The sequence below is a fragment of the Struthio camelus genome, chromosome 16 (assembly GCF_040807025.1).
Source record: "Struthio camelus isolate bStrCam1 chromosome 16, bStrCam1.hap1, whole genome shotgun sequence".
In the NCBI taxonomy this organism is placed as follows: domain Eukaryota; kingdom Metazoa; phylum Chordata; class Aves; order Struthioniformes; family Struthionidae; genus Struthio; species Struthio camelus.
This window is the reverse complement of record NC_090957.1, coordinates 13,932,150-13,951,082: the sequence shown is the minus strand read 5'-3', so window position 1 is coordinate 13,951,082 and position 18,933 is coordinate 13,932,150. Positions and strand designations below refer to the sequence as shown.

The 18,933-nt window shown below is 40.4% G+C and overlaps 1 protein-coding gene across 5 annotated transcripts in view; it reads left to right on the top strand.

Annotated features, from left to right (window-relative positions):
* MYL10 (myosin light chain 10) overlaps positions 1–18,933 on the top strand; it is a 62,769-nt gene that overhangs the window by 13,819 nt on the left and 30,017 nt on the right. For 3 of the 5 annotated variants that reach the window (XM_068910239.1, XM_068910237.1, XM_068910236.1), the window contains exon 2: positions 679–858. The gene's annotated coding sequence lies outside the window, so the exon portion shown is untranslated. Of the gene's footprint in view, positions 1–678; positions 859–12,604; positions 12,672–16,710; positions 17,001–18,933 lie in introns of those variants that run through there. The other 2 variants (XM_068910238.1, XM_068910240.1) reach the window with 2 other exon arrangements.

Below are 18,933 nucleotides of genomic sequence, written 5' to 3'. Positions count from 1 at the left end.
CTCCTTCAGGTATCACTGCCTGTGCTTATTTACATGATCCAAACACTTTAATATCCCAGCATGCAGTGAATATTCCCAGAAGCTTCTAGTATACAGGGAAGGCACAAAAAAATGTGTTTTGCTTGTGGCTGTACAACAGGTCTGTGGCAAAGATACTGCATGTTAAATAGAAATGACCTAATTAAAAAAAAAAAAAAAAAGCAACATTGCATTTTCCTATATATAAACTGCCTGCATTTAGGTCACAATGACAATCTTTTAATGCCTTTAAGCAATTACCATCTATTGCCATGGGCCTTGAAAGCAAACTATAGGCAAAGCAACTGTATGACTTCATTCTGCCATTTTCTTCTTGAAAAGATTTTTTCATGACCAGGGAGGAGGCTGGGACAACTGACTGCTCGAGAAACTTTGTTATAGATTGAGATCCCGTACTCCAGTCCCACAGCTTACTGTCCACATGGAAATCCAGCTGAGAAATCCAGCATTGCCTTATCAGCAAAGTTACAAATATTTACTGAGGAACAGGAGTTGAATGGGAAGGACTGTCTAATCCAAGCTATGTATGCTTATAACTGCTCTGAGCATGAAAACAACTGTTTTTTCTCAATTTTCTTGCTATATGGGTGGTCTCCAGTGTTATCCATAAATAACCTTTTTTTTTTTGACTTTGTGCAGGATAAAGAGGATAATAACCGTGCCAACTTCACCAAACCATGGCGAGAACAGCTGAAGAGAGCATGTGAAATTGCTATGATGAATAGCAGAAGAGGGGAAGGCTTCTTGCAGTGAGAGAGATCTGAGCAGCACTTCAGGCCAGGAGACAAACTGGGAGAAACCTTTTCTGGATGTAGCCAGGTAAGCTGGATCGCATAAAGAGAGTGTGGTATTTTGGAAGAGAAAAACAACAAGTCTTCCATGTAAGAGAAGCCCAAAGAAAAATGAATGCTATAAAATGTGTAATTGGGTTCTTACCTAACTTTTAAAAGGCAAATTGAAATGCTGTCCCACAGAAAGAGCTTGAATGTGGAATCAAAGAGAAATGATTCTAAAAAAGTAGTCTGTAGCTTTACATGGGCACAGCAGTGAGATTATCCGGGAAAGTCAATTGCAGTTGCTGCAGTAGTTCTTCTCGAGGTACATCCTCCTATCTAATATTCCAACTGGTATTATAGCCTGGCATACTTGGCACTGTCCAGTATGCCGGCACTGCATGCTGACTCCATTTCCAGGTTCAGTTTACCCAAGAACTCATGAAAAGAACAGCTCTAAAGAGTTCAGTCTTCTGACCATCACACAGAGGACTAGGGTCTCAGATCTAATACGTAGTAGTCTTTCCTAAGTTCCCAGTGGCTCTGAATCTTCTTTCCTTTTAGCAGCAGTATGAGGACCGCTCCATAGTCAAAGGAGCTAGGATATTGTGAAACTGTCTCAAGTGAGAAGAGAACGCTCCTCATCTTTAAAGATGTTGAAAGAGAAAATAGTAGCTACCTCTCAACTGAGATAGTAACTGCTGCTTGTTCAGGCTTCAGCTCTCAGTATGTAGTGATGGCAGGGTGCTTCTTGGGAGCTTTAGAAGCACTGACCTAGAAGTCTCTGTTCCAAAACTAGTTTGTCTGTCACAGACACTGATTAAATCCATGAGAACTGTTTTTATGTGCATGATATATGCAAACCACGTATATGGCATCCAGGCCTCCTCACTGCTTTTACTGGCTGTTAAAGAATCCAGAAAGCCCAAATCAAGGAGATGTAAGCTGATTGAGCCCTTTAGTTCCAGATGCCTTTGGACTACTGGCAGGAGCACTTGCTGGGCTCTACTCAGTGTCTCTGCCAGTTAACACTTCTCTTGTGAAGGCCTCAGGCTGGTTTGACTTTATTTGACACCAGTAGCAGTCCAAATGCTAAAGATCAGGACATTAGATCAATATTAACTGAATTTCAGGCCAACAATTCAGCAAGAAAATGCTGCCGTGTGTCGAGATGTTTTTTCCTGATCTATAGTTGTCACTGGTGTGAATTTATACAGCTGCCCCTTCTCAGTTTCCCCAATGATAGCTGTAAACCTCCTCTATCAACAAGCTGGCTTAGACTATGATATGATTGTCTTTGGGCATCTCTGCATGCTCAGCAATCTCCTCCTTCTTTTCAAAGTGTTTTGGCAGCTCACACGCATCATGGCAGGACACTGAATCTATTGTTGGCTTAGTGATGAACAGATGTCAGAAAAAAATTAGCAACAGGAGAGAAAGTCTGAAAAATATTTCCCCTGTGAGGACCTTCCACCTAACAGAAGCATTAGTAAAAAGCAGGAGAGTCTGTCTTCAGGTTGTTAAATGGTAGTAGGGTTTGCTTCTGTTTGGGTCATTCTTGAACTGAGCTTTCCTAGGACAATGAACATGGGAGTGTTCACCACCAGAGTGGTGGTAGAGCTCGTATAGGTGAGAGTGCTATTAACTTTAGTCTAACATAAGGGAACGTGGCATGCATAGCACTGCCTCTGTCTCTGAGGACGTTCTAAAACTTCTGGGGAAATATGTTACCAGAATAAATATCTATATACAATTTATAACAATAATTATAAATTTCAGAAGACATTTGGCTTTTTTAGTAGTCTTTGAATTTTCAGGAGCCTAAATCACTTTTGAAAATAAAATATTAGCTCCTCAGTCAGAACCTTTTGAAAGTATTATCTTTATTGTTCTTGAGTTGCGTTCCTCTTCAAGCACTTAAGTGATTTTTAAAGACACTGATCACCCTTGGATTGCTTTGAAGTTGCTGACAGTTGTGAGTAGTCGGCAACTCTGGAGAAGTTGAGATGTTTGGTGCCTCAGTTAATTTGCCTACCTTTTTAAAATAGTGGCCTCTGCTCTTATTGACTTTTGAGACAGGTGAAGTTGATAAAGTGAACGAGTATAAAACATGTAAGTGGAGCAGAGGATTAAAAAGGGAAGATGATGAGAAGAGAGATTGTGGCAGAGATTAAAAGGCAGGATTTCATTGGGATGTTTTCCTTATGTCAAGACCTCCTTTTTATTGCCTTTTTCCTTTATATGGAGTTACACTGAAAAAGCCGCATCCTGACTCTCCCACATCCCTGTATTTTATCAGTCAGTGATGTACCTCCTTGTAAAAAGTAGGTTAAAGATTTTTGTGGTTAAATGTCACCTGGCTTGGTGGAACCAGGAGGCTCATCTATAAGACTGGTAGGAATGAGTCAACTTACAAGTTACAGACTCTGCTGCTCCCCCACGTCTGGACCTGTTCTCATCCTAAACCTAGCAAGGTCCTGTCACTAAAGTCATTAAAAATCTGGAATGGAGAATTCCTGGTATAGAATACTGCACTCGTATCCTGCAAACAGCAGTTCTGAGCTGGGATTGTGTTCCCTGGCTGCAGTTCCTTACTCTCAGACTCCTCTGAGGCTTTATAGAATATTTCACGTTTAATTTTGGGGGTCTGAACAGTTCTGCTGCTTGGATCTCCTAAGTTAAACAGAGTCAGACCTGGTTAGTTCTTGGATGGGAGACCTCCAAGGAAAACACAGGTGCTAGCCTGCAGGGAGTGGTGATGGTGATTCAGTAGGTGGCTCAGTTCCTTCCAAGTCAAGACAACTAGTAGTGCAGTGCCAGAGAGTCCTGTACTGGCACAGCTGATACCTTTCAAAGGTCAGGACAGGATGGAAAACTGATGTCTGTTTATTTTGTTTGCAAGGGCACAAAGAAAAGATCCTGGAAAGATCACACCTATGGTATTCTAGGAGGCCCTGAAACACCATTCCTTAGTGTATAAAAGCCCGGCTCTATTATAGCCATGCAGCCAGCGGAGAGTCAGTCCTGTTCTTGTGTGAAGACTGTTCCTCCTTTATACACCAGAGGCACCAGCTTGATTACCAATACTGGTCAGTGTAGGTTATGCACAGAGCAGTTCTAGGGCTGAAACACATCCAAAGCTGTTAAAGCGCGCTAGTTATAACAGCATATCTATTTGTGCTCCTTCCTTCTTGAACAATAATAGCATGAGCTAAAACGTTCCTTGTTGTATTGCTGGTCATAGGTAGCCCAAGACTTCCATTTCCTTAACCTTTTTCTCTCTGACATATCCAAGGTGACTCTTTTCTCTGTGGTTTGGCCTGTGGTTGGCCTGTGGTTTCTGTTGGCATCATTTGAAAGCCTCTTTAGGGCAGAGCAAGGAATGTTGTTTCTCTGGAGAAAACTTGCATCAGCTCTCCGAATTTTTCTAGGCACCTTTTGCCCACGTGACCAATCCATTGAGTTCTATAACTGGGAAAATTCAAGAGGCTATGAAATGGCTGCGACAATGGCTAAATACCTTCCTCACCCTGCTTTCCTAGATGTTTTCTGCTATGTGTAAGAAGGGAAGAACTACTAGAAGTGTCTTCATCTCAACCAAAATTAAAACAGTTGCTCCATATGTGCAGACAGTTGTGTCCAAGTGCCTCTTACAAGAGGCTAGATTAAGTAGGAAAAACCTTTGTAGACTTGGAACAGTCTGTGACTTGTTTCAGATTTTTGCACTGTAGGCTGACTTAGAATGGAGTTCTTATTCTTGTTTCTTTTAAGTTAAAAATGTTTATAGTTTAATTTATTTCTGGGTTAAACTTGCTTAGCTTTTCCTTAGTTTCTGAGTAATAGTGAATGAGAGCTCTTTTTATAACATACATATCTCTACCTCTTCGGACTTAGCCATATATCTTACTGCTCAAAACTTCAACTCTTTCAGTAAATAAGAAAAGATACTTCGGTTCATTCTGTTATAAAACTGGACAATAATCATACTGCCATCAGATTTAGTCACGTGAAACAGTATCTTTCTCAAATTAGTGTGAATGACTATGCCTTGTTATAGCAAAGTGCCTTGAGATGAAATCTATCTATAGGAATGATTTTGCCGCACATGAAGAGAAAACTTTTTCAGAAGAATTGCTGTTGTTGTTTCACACTTTTATTGCTAGTCTATTGATTATGAATTTATTTAGGAAGCATCTTTGTTTGGGACAGTGCTGAATATGGGCTTAGTTAGAAGGTGCTGAGTCACTATTTATCATTCACTTATTGATGACTGTAGTGGAAACATAGTGAGTCAGTGCGAAGCATTTTTCAAAAGTGAAATGAAGTGATTGCAAAGCATATTCTTAATGTTAAGTGCCTGTTTAAATGTTGTACCAAGATAAGGACAGATTGTCTAAATCATATGGGTCAAAATTCAAAATGTTTCACTGATTCAGTTAACTCAATAAAAATTAGCTATGTCCTGATCAATCATAAACACTGCTTTTCATTCAGACCTGCTCTTGGATGCGCCATCTCACCCGTAGCTTATTTTTCATTATGCTGAAGTTCTCTGCATAGGTTTTTACCAAATGCAGCCTGAATTGCCACTTACTTTTTGAGGGGAGAAGGGGGGAGCAAGTACAATTTCTAGATTTTTGTGGGTTTTGGCATCTTCATGACAGCTTTACTGAGCTCACACATATTATGCTCTTCCTGGCATTTCTTCCTTTTGAAGTCATTAAAACCAATTTCATATTTATAAATAAAATGTCCTAATGCATCTAATATTTGATGAGGTCTGGCTGCTGCCTGCTTTTCTTTTTAATGTTTACACCAGGTGCCTCTTGCTATCAAGGAACCAAGCAATGAATAAATTTAACAGATTTTTCTTTTAATTAGCCCCCAAAGAGCTGGCAATGAAAAACACTATCAGAAACATTTTACGGCTTTAGAAAATATAACACTTCTTCACAAAGCCACTACACAGCATTACAGAACGGCAGTAAAATCATCACTTACATGCAAAAATAGATTGTTTACATAGGGATACTATATGAACTGTGCATTTCTTAGTATTAACTTCTAATCATACAAACACTTCCACACGTGCGTCTGAGTAGAACTATTGAAATCAGTGGGATGTATGCTGCCTAACATTAGGTATATGCACTAATGTTTGCAGGATTAGGGCTCTATTTCTATATATCCCTAAGCGCTTTGCCTTTTCTCTGGAGAGGTGAGGAAAATTTATATTCCAGGTTGGTGTAATTACTGTAGCGCACACACTGTTGGCAAACTAGATTCTCTGAATGTCTGGAGCATTTCAAAGTACTTTAAGATGCAGGCTGAAGGCTGACAGTTTCTTATTCTTCCTTATATTCTGCCCCCTTTGCTTTTGATTCTGCATTCAGAGCTGCTACACGAGAGTCAGCGCTGCAATAAATATGCATTTATGTAGCACCTTTTTTTTTTGAAGTTTTCTAAACACTTTGCAGACAGTAACACACAGCCCTTTATAGTCACAGTTCTCAAAACACTTTAGAAATCTCTGCGAGCATTTTCATCCTTCTTTTATTGAGGGAGAAATGGGTGTGTTTCAGGTGAAGTGACTGATCCAGGAACCATGGCTTTCAAATAAGATAAATCAGAATTTTCATTAGAAGAATTTCTCAAAAAAATCTCAAGTGGCTCTGTGGGAAAAATATAAAGTTTTTATTTCCATGCTGCAGTTAGCAGATACGGGCAGGATTGCACAAGGTTAATAACCCTGATGTGTGACAACAATCAGCCTAGAAAACTCCTGTGAACCAGATACACAGTAATTATCTCCATTCTCTGGCTAGGATATGGTGAAGAAAACCCAAGAATCCTGACTCCAGAGTTGTCTGGTGTAGGCAGTAGCCCATGAGGGTTAAATTCTGCACTGAATCTCTCTCATAGGATGTTTTTACATGGGACCTGAAGGGAGCCTGAAATTAGTTGTGGGTGGTTCATCTGGATAGCAGATGAATTGTCCTCAGGATGTACAGATAATGTAGCTGACTACACGTGTCCATGCAGCACTGTACTGGAAATAAGCACAAAATGCAGAGTAATGAGCAGTGAAGAGCAAACACATCTAAGTAGATCTGCAGAAACCAACCTGGTCTAAGGCAACCAGAGTAAGGATACCCTTTTGGACCACAGCTGATCCACTACTACTAGGTATGTCTGTGCCACGGTTTCCACCACATCCCACAAGATCTGTAATATTTCACGAAGGAATTGCATTCCCTGGGTAATAGTGTTCAATGTGCAGGGTCATCCTGTTGCATTGATCCAGTCCCTCAAAAAGCTGGTTGTAGGGGGGGAAAAAAAAGGTACTCTCTTCTCTCCTTCCCAGCTCTATAGAAGATCCTTAATTAGAGAGCAAGATTTAGCTACAGAAACATTCTCTGCCATCAAAGTATTTCTCATAATGTTGTTATGGGAAATGTTTTAAAAGTGACAATTAATTCTTCTTTGGAGTCATTGACAACCAAAAGTGAATGCAGGAATTGGTGCGAGAGGGCTAGAAATATGAGATTTAAAGTATTTCTCTTACGTGTACTCCAGCAGAGAAAAGGGAAGAGATCCAATTGCTTTCTTACCCATGGAACTTCTCTGTTGGTTTTAATAGTGTGATGCCCTAATGACAAACTGCACACACACTCTGGGGTATGTTCTCAACTTAATCCATGGGGGATACATGTCTGTAATACTCATTAATGTCAAGGAGAGTTAGGAGGAGCATAAATCTTTGCTGACTAAGATGTGAATCTAGACTCTGATGTGCACCATGCTACATCAGCTGCTGACTGAAGAGAAAGAGGAATTCCAGCACCTAGAAAGTCTACTTGAGAGTTCCTAGACTAAACAATTGATCCAGCCAAAAAAATCAGGGATGAAATTTCTACTCTGTGCTTTGGTTCAGAAACACCAGCTGTGATAGGGAAAGATGCATACCCAGTGGGCAGTCTCTGGCTCACATAGAAAGTCCACAAAATCCCTATGAATCCCCGACCAGCTAGACAAAGTGTCCAGTTCTACCAGACACCTTAAAGAACAGGTAACCCATATCTAAGTAAATCTCCAGTACAGCTAGGGAAAATATCACGCTACATGCATACGTAAAGAGAAATTGCGATGCTAAGAAACTGGAACAACTCTATAGCAGAGTTCTGATTTGTGATTTCTTTGGCACTGAGCCTAACAAAAAATCACTGTGATTTCCAACTACAAATATTTTTGGAACCACCAGACTTGCTCCCATGTGTGTGTTAAATGAAATGAATGTTCAAAACCCATAATAAAACCCCAGAGGGAAGACTCAGATCAGAATATTAGCATTAATCTTAGGAAGTCACTAGGAACCATTTGAGTTATAATAATACATTGCAATGAAGAAGGAATAGAAGGGCTTTTTTCTATCTGTCCAGTAAGCAGGTGTTACTGCAAACACTCTAATCTACACAGCACGTAAGTAAAATGGTTGCCCTCAAACTTTCCAGTTGCCTCAGATAAATAAATGACATTACCGTAATATGCACAACAATTCCTCTGATACTAGCTTAAGTGTAGTTTTGGGAACACTGCAGATACTGTGATAACGTAATGTAGCTATCCAAGACGAGGCTGGAAAGTTTTCGAAAGCAATTCTTCTGTCAACAGCTTCAGAGTGAAAAGCAGGACTTTGAGCCTTATTCCAGATTTATGGTAAGAACCATTGCCAGTCCACTCGCTTGTGACTGGGTCCCTGGTCATTCAGCCTGGGAAGTCAAAGGTGTTAGGGCATGATGTTGTCGCATTGCTCCCATACTATAGCAAGCAGCTGAATGGCCACCTACACTGAAGCTTGCCTTTGATTTGAATCGATCCACGAAGTGCCTAAATTAGGTATCTAAAATGGTAGCAAAGTACCTTACCAACAACGGCTCAATTTTCAAAGTTAATGATCATTTCCAGAAGTAACTTCCATTGACTAGCAGTATCTAATCAGGACTGCTCAGCGTTGTCATCTAGATAATACGGATGTTGGTACTCAGACTTAAGTTTATAAGTCTAAATGTTTTGGCCGTAGTCTCTAACACTGGAATAAAACTGTGCTTCTCTATGCACAATATTTGTTCTTATAATTTAGCAAGAAGAAGGATCAGGACATGGATCAAACTGAACCAAACTTGCACTTTTATTTCTATTTATTAGATTATTTTTTCTTTTAAGTTTGGGGTTGTGAAATATAAGTGGTCAGGTGAAAAGTTTCCTCATGGTCAATAGAAAGGTAGACTCTACCAGGACTAGCACACCATTCTACTGGCCATGCCATAGTATTTTCACAGATAGATGGGAAATAAAGTGTAGAGAAACTTCCAACTCAGTGAAAGGTTGCTTTCTGGTTAGGCGTTGACTCCTAATGATGGGCATGTCTCTGTTGTCACAGAGAAGCCAATTTTGACAGCTGGCTATTCTGTGGTGTTCACTGTATTTCTGACAACTCTGATTCCACGCAGAGTGTGAACTCCCACAGCAGAGCCTGTTCTACAGAGATTTCCAGCTCAGTGGCGACAGTAAGCAATTGGAAGCTCATCCACACTGAGCTGTTTTACTGGATCTTTTGGGATTCACTCAGCACTCATCAGGAATGAGAGAGGTTATGTCTCAAATCACTAAATTCATAGCACCAAGGCATCTCAAGAAACTTTTCTGATTGTATGTAGAGTACAATTCACAAAGAGTTGTCTAAACATGTAGTGGCTTTGGTGTGTTTAGTGTGTCCCTAAGACGATTTTTCTTTGTGCAGCCTCATAGAATAACAAAATTGTCTTTCCAGGTACAAAGAGCGCTCTAATAATAATCTATTAATCTTCTGTACCAGGAGTGAATGGCAGATGCTTCAGCTGACTTTTGAAAGATGAATCAGTATCTACTCTGAAATTGGGCCCCGAATATGGAAATATGAAATAGACTGTGGCTTCGTAAGATCATTTTGGGGCCACTCTGCTCCACCCTCTCTCAAGTGGCAAACGTCCCAATACCCTGTGTTCATTTGGGGCTAGCACGGGCAAGTTATGTGAGAACCCTTTGTTGAGCTATTAGGAGTTTTTTTTCCTCGTAACAAACAACTACTAGGGTAACGTCTCCTGACTCGTCACTGTGGAAAGCTCTCGTGCAGGGAGAACCAGAGACCCCTATTCTTTTCTTCATCTTACAAATAAGTCGCTGGTTTTTCTCTTCACCACTCTGCTTTTATCTCTAGTCTATCCTTTTCAACACGTCTCTCCTGCTGACTGTTGGTAGGGCAAGCCTCTGATTTGTTCCAAGCAAACACATGTGCACTGTTTCCACTGTTGTGTGGTCTCATGTTATGAACTTACCTGTGGGTGTTTACTTTGGTGGCATGACCTGGTATTTTGTAGCACTATTTTTTTTCTGTTTCCTTGATATTTTCTCCCCTCAGCCACGATATTTCTTTGTGAGAAGCTGCTGCATTTCTGCTTTGATCACATAGAACGTACCATATAGCCTCGGGTAACGCAGTACTGCTTAATACAGATGAAATAGCTACAAACCCTCTTAGAAGTTGGGTTTAAAAAGGGATACTAGTGAAATTAGATCCCTCTAGCTGGACAGCAGTCTGATAGGAGAACAAGAGCTGTTGTGGTATTTGGCAGCCAGACAGTCTTTATTGTTATTAGATGAAACAAAGCTTGTGATCTTTAGTCCTTGACCTTAACTGCAGCAGCACGCTCTTAATCAGACCTTAATTTAACACCTAACATGGTCACAGAAGGGATCAGACATGGGCTGCTGGTTTAATTACATATAGCTGATATCATCCAACCAATTTAACCTCATTGCTGTGTGTTGGGCACTAGAAGGGAATCAGCCTGTAGATACAGAACAAAACAACTCCCGGTACAATAAAACAGCAACATACCCTTTAAGGTTTGGCGCATTCATTAAAAAAAAAAAAACAACTTTCTCTTTTGGATACTTTGAAGGTGATGTGGCAACCTTTTCAGGAAGAATTGGAATTTGCGTGGTTTGCTAAATCTCTTTTTGCTCTGTATGCTTTCACTCCAGCATTTTAAGTATTTCTAATATTTAAAGATTAAACATCTTGCTGATGGGCTTCCCCCATCCATGCTCATTGAATCTGTTGCTGTTTTGCATCATCCTCTGACTGAACTGTCTAACACTTTCCTCTGATTTCATATCAGAGATCGAGCTAGGTAAAAAGTAATATTTACATGTTGTGTGACAAAATTTTCACGTTTTGATGTTGCTTGCTTTGTGCTCAGTTCTTCACAAGCTGACATAATATTTACTTTTGACATTGAAACATGGACGATCATGTTTTTACATGTTTCAGCAAAAAATCGATCTCTTTCCAAATTAGCCTGGGAAATCTGAAAATATCTAAAATCTTTCTTCAGAAATAGGATTATTTTGATTAATCATATTTCACTCGACAAAGAACATGTTACTTTATCACCAAAAACACCTTGAGCAAACCAAACCCACAAGAAAAGTAGGTACAATATTGTGCAATTTTTTAGTGAACTCACAACTTTTCCATGAAATTCCAGATAAATGCAAGAAGCTTGCTGTGAACATCATAGGTTTGCTTGAATTAGATTGCCTTAAGTTTACTGCAGATAGGCATCTACTTGCAGTTGCTCACCTGATGAGCAGTCGTGAGGGTCGAAGTGTGACTGAGTACTAGGCAGAGCACTTTAAAAGTGCTAACGAGTAAAAGTAACACATCTAAAATATTAACAACTAGCAAGAGCCTCATTTCTGGGACTTAGAAAGAGATATTCTGTTAGGTCACGTGCCTCTGAGAGATGAACTCTGGTTGCTCCAGTTGCAGTAGTTTGAAGCGTTACTGTTCTGCATAGTCTGTCCGCAAGAGGTTACACACCTCGCGGCAGGGATGGCAGGGCAGGACACGTGCCAGCACGTTAGCCATTCGTGTTCACAGTGTGGCATATTAGACTGCATCACTGAGGAAGGCAGATTTGCTCTAAGACACTGGGCAGGAACCTGCCGGCATCGGGTTATACGCCATGAATAGTCAGTGCGCGCATACAAAGGGGAGTTGGTACTCTCAGTAGGGAGCCTCTTACGCCCTCTCTGCCCTGATGGAAATGACCTCGCAAGCTGTAACTCAGGGGAGAATCAAGCCCTAAGATTTTCGGTTTAAGCAAATGTAAAAGCAAAATGAATCCACATCTCCATGTAAAGTCTTCAATAGAATCTGCATTTTCTTCCCTGGGAGCTGAAATGCAGACCTTGTCCACATAAAGACTTTTGCAGTTTATCTAAAGGCTAGATCACTGCAAATCTTTCCTGGTGCTTTCAGTGTGAATTTAAACTGAACAAAACAGTGTGCATTGTTTCTCCAAGTGAAAGCCCTGAAAGTGGAATAGGCTGTTGTGTATTTAGTTCTCGTTTTAGTTAGCTCAAAGCCCAGTATGATTTCACATACTCCTGTGAGTTATGTTTTGACTTGAGGTTTGGAGTTTTTTGTGATTGAAAGTTTTTGCACGGCTCTTTGTGACCTCATGCTAGGGCATGCACTGTGTTGATTTAAAGGAATGTAGATGGGTCTGCAGAAATGTCAGGATCTCCCATTAAGATGTCTCTTACACCTCAGCAGGAGTACTCAGCATCACGGTGAGTGTTGTTACTGAGATGCCATGTAGTAAGTAATACAGCACTAGAGCACAATTGCTCTGATATATTCCAGTAACATGGTGTTAATGTGCCATTGCTTCTCTGTATTTCAGCATCAAGGCATCACTTCTTTGGATTACAATAACACACGCAAGTGGCCTTACGCTTTAAGAAAACGGAGTAAGTCAGACTTTGCGGTAGTGTCTGGGACAGTGGGATAAAATCATCACTACTTTTTAGGTTGTGCCTGAATCTGAGCTGTGATCTCAAAAGTCCTGCAAAACCTTCTTCATATGCTTACCTTTACACTTTACTTTGTGGTCTTCATCCCTAGTTCAGCAGAAGTCTGTGGCACACTCTTGCTTCCAGATGCCTTTGCATCAAGTTGGATCAGTAGTCCCCTTCATTTTAAAGGAGCCTCCCTTTCACAATGTGTAATGGAAGCATTCGCAGTACTGCAGCACCCTGTATGCAGTACCTCATGTAATAAGTTTTGACTAAAGTTTTCCATTTGTATGCTGGCCTTTGTCTGAACCATCTAGTGCCTATTGGCTTCACAAAGGCACTCAGCACCTAAAAGTGCAATTACATTTTTCAGAAAGCTCTTGTCTTAGAAGTTCCATGTTCATTATGCTAGGGTTTGAACTGTTGCAAAGAAAGCAGAGCCTGAGCTTTCTTAATAAAGGAAAACAACACGCCTTATTTCTGGTTCTCCTGATCTTAATGTTCTTCTTAACTCTAGAAGCCCTGGAGCAGACTCATCACTTGAGAATCTCAGTTTGTGTGAAACTCAAAATAGGAATTTCCTAGTTTTCCTTATTGCGGAGAAAAACTTGGAAAAAAAAATGTGCACAAAAAGCAAACACCAGAATGTTAAGACAGGAACCTAATGTCATAAGCTAAACTGTTGCAATATTGTGGCACAGAGAATAATTTTGTTCTGGGTTGTGACCCCCAATTGTTATTTATTAAGCAAAGTAAAAATATGTTTAATTTATTGCTTTTAAGGATACTTAATCAAGCATAGAACTGTTTTTGTTTATGAAATTAATTTTCAACATTGAAAATGTCACATTCCGTATAAAAAAACCTAATAGCTTAAATTTACATCAAGAGTGAATTTAATACAGAATTAAACATCAGCCTTATCCAGAAATACCAGTATATCCATAAGTGCATGTGACTGTGAGTTTGTGTCTATGCATTTTCATTAATTTTAAGTTAATATTAGCATTTTTGAGTCTGATTCATGATTTTTGAATGCTTGAGCTTGGCAACACTGAACATCTGCCTTAATTGTGAGTACTAAGCTCTTTTGAAATTCTAACCTAAATTTAAAATTTCTACCATTAAAAAAAAATATCCAAATCCAAACTGCTTAGACCAGACAAGCTACTTGCCAAATGCTAAGCTATAAATTACAGCCATTTCTTTTTATTGCAGTTGTAACACTAAAAAAATAAACCCAAAACACCTAAACCCACAAATCTAATTACTCTAAATGTGCTCTTCATCCAAAGTAGAGCTGCTGAGCTTAGCCTCAACCCCAAGTAGACTGTATGGTTTAGCTGCAAACTAAGCCTTTGGAAGAACAGGATCAGAAACAGTAACAAAACCATAACTGTCTATTAGCCCTGTAGGGAAGTATATAAATAAGTAATAAAATTAATGGAATACTATTTATACCCGTTGTGCCACAAAGGTAGTATTTATAAATAAGGCAAAGCAGGCGGAGTTGTTGGCCAGGGTAAACTGACACGGCTTCATTGATTGCAAAGGCGATTTAGACGAGCAGTGAATCTGGTCCAGTCTTTTCCAGTACAGCTGTCACTGCTTCATCAGAGGCACGTTTGAGGAAGAGCCATGCCTGTAAAGTATTGCATGGCTGCTTATTCACTCTCAGCCTGGAACATCCTCTCACCTCAGAGGCCTCTGGCTTGTTCAGCAATACCTGGGCAAGAGCATCGTTACAACCAATGCAGGATCAGACTGTTAAACCACCAACTAATGTTTAGGAAAACTCTTCAAATTCCACATCCTCTCTGGACAATGTCTTCTTCTGCTTGTCTGTCCTTCCGAACAGAAATGATTCTTAGTACCTAACTTAAAATCTCCCATGTTGCAATTTAAGCCCATTACTTCTTACCTATCTATCATCAATAATCCCTGGGAATTAGGGGAATTAATTACCATTACAGCATTGTTGAAGAGTTTTCTCCTAGGTCCTTTTGATTTTTTTCCTGTAGCTTATGCTTCTAGACCTTGCTCCATTCAGGGACCTTATTTGTTCCTAGTGGAATTGCAGATTAACTTCATAGCTAGTAAGGCACTGCTCTTGGACGTGTATGTATGAACAGAGAGAGGAAACGCTCCCCTACACATAGGGAACTCCCCAAACTTCAGAGTGGGGGTGTTTTACCAGATCCGTGAAAGGTTTTGAATAAAACTCAACAAGACCTACCAATAATGTCTGCAGAACAGCTCCTAATGTGAAAACGCATTTTGACATTGTTTCTAATTACAGGCCTGTGAGAGGGCAGCTTGTGGCATCAAACATTCGGTTAGTCTCCAGGATCTTTAGAAAGGCCCTGCTATATGCTTAGCCTGGTTAAAGAGGAAAACCATTGCGAGAGCAGTGGGTGGGAGCAGATTTTCTAAAATGGTGAGCAGAGAGTTCATGTAAATATTTGAGGCCTTGTAGGCAGTGTTGAACATCTCTATTCAGAAATTGCACCTGAAAAAGTGCTCTCACCAGAACAGATGACACTGGATGACACACATGAGCTCTGCAAAAGCAGAGGGACAGCCACAAAACCTTTGCGTCACTTAAGACCACCATGCAGTAGCTCTTCCTCTGTCATTGCTCGGGGACCGATGGAAGGGAGTTTGACTTTTATAGCACGGAAAGATGAAACTGTGCATGTTTGCACGCATTTTGGCATTTCTCTGTTAAATATCCCTACATGTTGAAAAGTTTAGCCCAGAATGCTACATTAGAAAAATCTGAAAAAGGGAGTTCTGCTCTTAGTGAATTTACGTTTAACCTGTGAAGCTGTTTAGAAATGGTGGGTTCAACGCATTTGCTAGTTTGTTTTGGTTTACAACACTAGCCAGGAGCTGTGTCGTGTCAACTAACTGTTGGCCTGGCATGGTCAAAGGGCTACTTTGCAAGACGGAGGGGAGGGGGGGGAAGAAGTGAAGGAATTAATTGCTCATTAAAAAGAGCAAAAAATTGTAACTAATCATGGCACAGTGCTGCTGCTAATGCATTTCGAAACCTCCCTCTCCCTCAACAAACCATATGGGGGTTTAAAATGTAAATACAATTTGTAATTGAGAGCAGCATTTTATTACTTGCTTTTAAGAGGCACAGGACGCCTGTAACCCTCAATATGAAATTTCCGTTGGCTAGAAATAAATTCAGCTCCATGTTTTGTTTTTATTCCCGCTGCGACACCCGCATGAGAAAGGTAACGGCTAGTCTGTAAGCTTTCAGTCTTTCACTCAACACTGAGGGGAGAAGTGGCTGGGAGCTGTGGTTTTCAGAGTCACACTACTGGCTTCCTCACATTGCACACTGGAGGCAAAAGCAAACATGCTGCTGAATAAACCCTCAGAGATGCTGAGTGCTGCTGAGCTACTACAGCCTGGGCTGGAGCCAATGAGAACTGCAGGTACTCAGCCCCTCTCTGGATTTGGCTTTCAGTTTCAGTAGCACACTGCCTAAAAGCAGCCTGTTCTGCTGTTGATTGTTCATCTATCTATCAGTCTTGCAAGAGCACCTAGAAAGTGTTGTCACGGGCCCAGATTCCACTGCATTAGGTGCTACACAGCTACAGAACAAAATGACAGTCCCTGCCCCAGTGAACTAAAAATCTCTGTGTAAGACAAGAAAAATACAGAAGAATAATGTGTAGGAGCACGGGACATTTTTGCTTCTTGTGTGATACGGGAGATGTCACAAGGACTTACGATTTATAGGTAGATTTATAGGTTCCCTTTAGGGAATTGAGTAGGCAGTCTGTGTTCAGCTCAAAGAGTAACTCCCAAATAGTGTCATAACAGTATTGAACTTTAAACTTTCAGGACTTTGGCTGATCTGGGAATGCAAAGTTCCTGTTTGGAGATGGAGGTCTTACAGGGCCATAACCAAAGAAGTAATCATTCATGGGTATCTCCGTCATAATGCAAATAACTCCCCTTATCCTTCCTGTCTCCTGTCTCATCCTTAACTTCATTTTGCCTTACTAGCCACTTTTCTGTCAGCTCTAGGTTTGGGAAGCAGCAGGAGAGAGTTGCACATAGATGGCACAGAAAGCAAAGTAACCTTGCCCTGCAGTCTTGCAGGATGTTAGTAGGGAATGAAAAAAAGGAGGTTATTCACACTTTGACTGGAAGAACTGGTGTCCCTCACCTGTGGAGAAGAAGACCAAGAAGGTCTAGAAAATTAAAGAATAGCGAGGAGGCATTGATTTAAAGAAAGATGGAGAGAAACTTCAAGTTTTTAAGGTAAACCCTCACACCATCTTATGTGTTGGGTACTCGCAAAAAATGGACGGTTCGGGGAACTGTGTGGGAAGGAGTAAGAAACTATCCAACGGTGGGAGTCTCTGGGAACTGACACCTCTGCTGGAATTAACAGAGTTTATTTTTCAGGAAGGTAAATCCTGTCCCATAATTCTCAATCACAGTAAAAGCAAAGAAAACAGTAATAAAAATAAAACTGAAAGTGAAATGAGTAAGGCTGTGAATAGACTAGGCTGAAATATTTGCCTTCAGTGCAAGTTATGAGAGCCTGCTAGGTGCCCAGTGCCTCGCAGGCTTTAATCTACCATATACTTCCTTATTGGAGTAATCAGGAAGGTATTGTCTGTAGGACTTGTAGTGAAGGTAACCGTGCCAGTGCCTACCACTTTAGTGAGTAGAAAGCCAGTCCACTACTTCAAGACATCTCAGCTGAATTAATGTGTAGGACATAGTAATAGCTATGCTGAGGGTGAAAAATTCCCCCTCTCGCTAGAAACCACTTCTATTCTTGTTGAGCTGTATCCTCCTACTTTTGTTCTGGGTTCTGTCCAGCACTATTTACAATTGTATCCACCTTCTCTGTTGGATTTCTCAAAGGAAATGTGGCTAACAGGGATAAAGGATGTCTGTACACTCAGTGGCTTTTTCATAAAACAAATTGGGAAGTCAAGCATGGTTTACAATTAGAAAAAGCTACCTGAAGAACTCTGGGTTGTTTTTCTTTAGCCTCCTAACATTGTAGGACACCTAGACATCATATCCTATACATTAGAAACTTAAATTGTACATTCTGTCAAGTAGACAAGCGAGTTGATTAAAAAAAAAAAACTGAATACCCAAGAGCTCCTACTGACGTCTCAGAACATGTTCTGTGACCTAAAGACTGGAGCAGGGCAACACAGAAAGAATCTGTCCACAGTCTCCTTGTCCTCAGGGAGACCTTACCTTCCAAGGTCTGTCAGCTTACTGGTTAGAAGGAAGCAAAATGTCCAGGACTGATCCTCAAGTGTTGAAGAATGACTGGATTTGCTAAAGTTACTTCTCTCTGCACCTCTATTAGCCTTGGATATTTTAGAGTACATTTCCTTTTCCTAAGAAATAATAAATAATAAAAGGGAAATACAGAATGACAGACAGCTAACGCCTCCTTGCACATTAACTGTTTTCATGTCACACTGACAAATATCCAAATGCAAATGACATCTCTTCACCAACCTGCATTTATCTACATGAGTTTCTGCACAGTGCACAACTACAATGGCTAAATGAGTGAAGAGGACTTCACTCTACATGAATATATTAAACTATAGGTGAAAATAGGGTCTAACTAGACTATACATTTACCTGCCTCACCAAATATGCGCTCAGTAGGCAAAAGACAGTGTCTGGCTTAATGAGGTTAATGAGAGTTAGATTCTTTTCTGCCTGGCATATTTTAGAGAAACCTTAGGCTAGGAGTTCAGAGTAGAGTCTCCCCCAGGGACTTTGTTTTCGTCTGCACTCTCTGTGACTGATACGTATATGTGATCAATGCGGTCTGAATGGCATCCTTAAGTTTGAAAGTGAACGTAGAGAACTTACTGAGCTATTATGCATTTTCTCCTTGTAATACAGCACAAGAGTTCAAGGTCTATCGTTGGTAATGGAGCATTATTCAATCCCCATAAGAAAATTAAAAATAGGAAAAAGGGCTGTTCCTTACTTCCACCTTTTGAGTGCAAGTACATTTGTCAAGTTTTTTGCTTGCAAATATCTGCTGGCTGTAGGTGGTCATGGTAGTCCTACCTCTGCAGTTGCTGCTATTGCCTATATGCTGTTTGTACCTGGATGTTAGGCTGAGGGTTTGGTTAGGAGTCAGTTATTAATGATAAGAGTCCTCCAGTTTAGATTCCCCAGATTTTTTCCCCTCCCAATG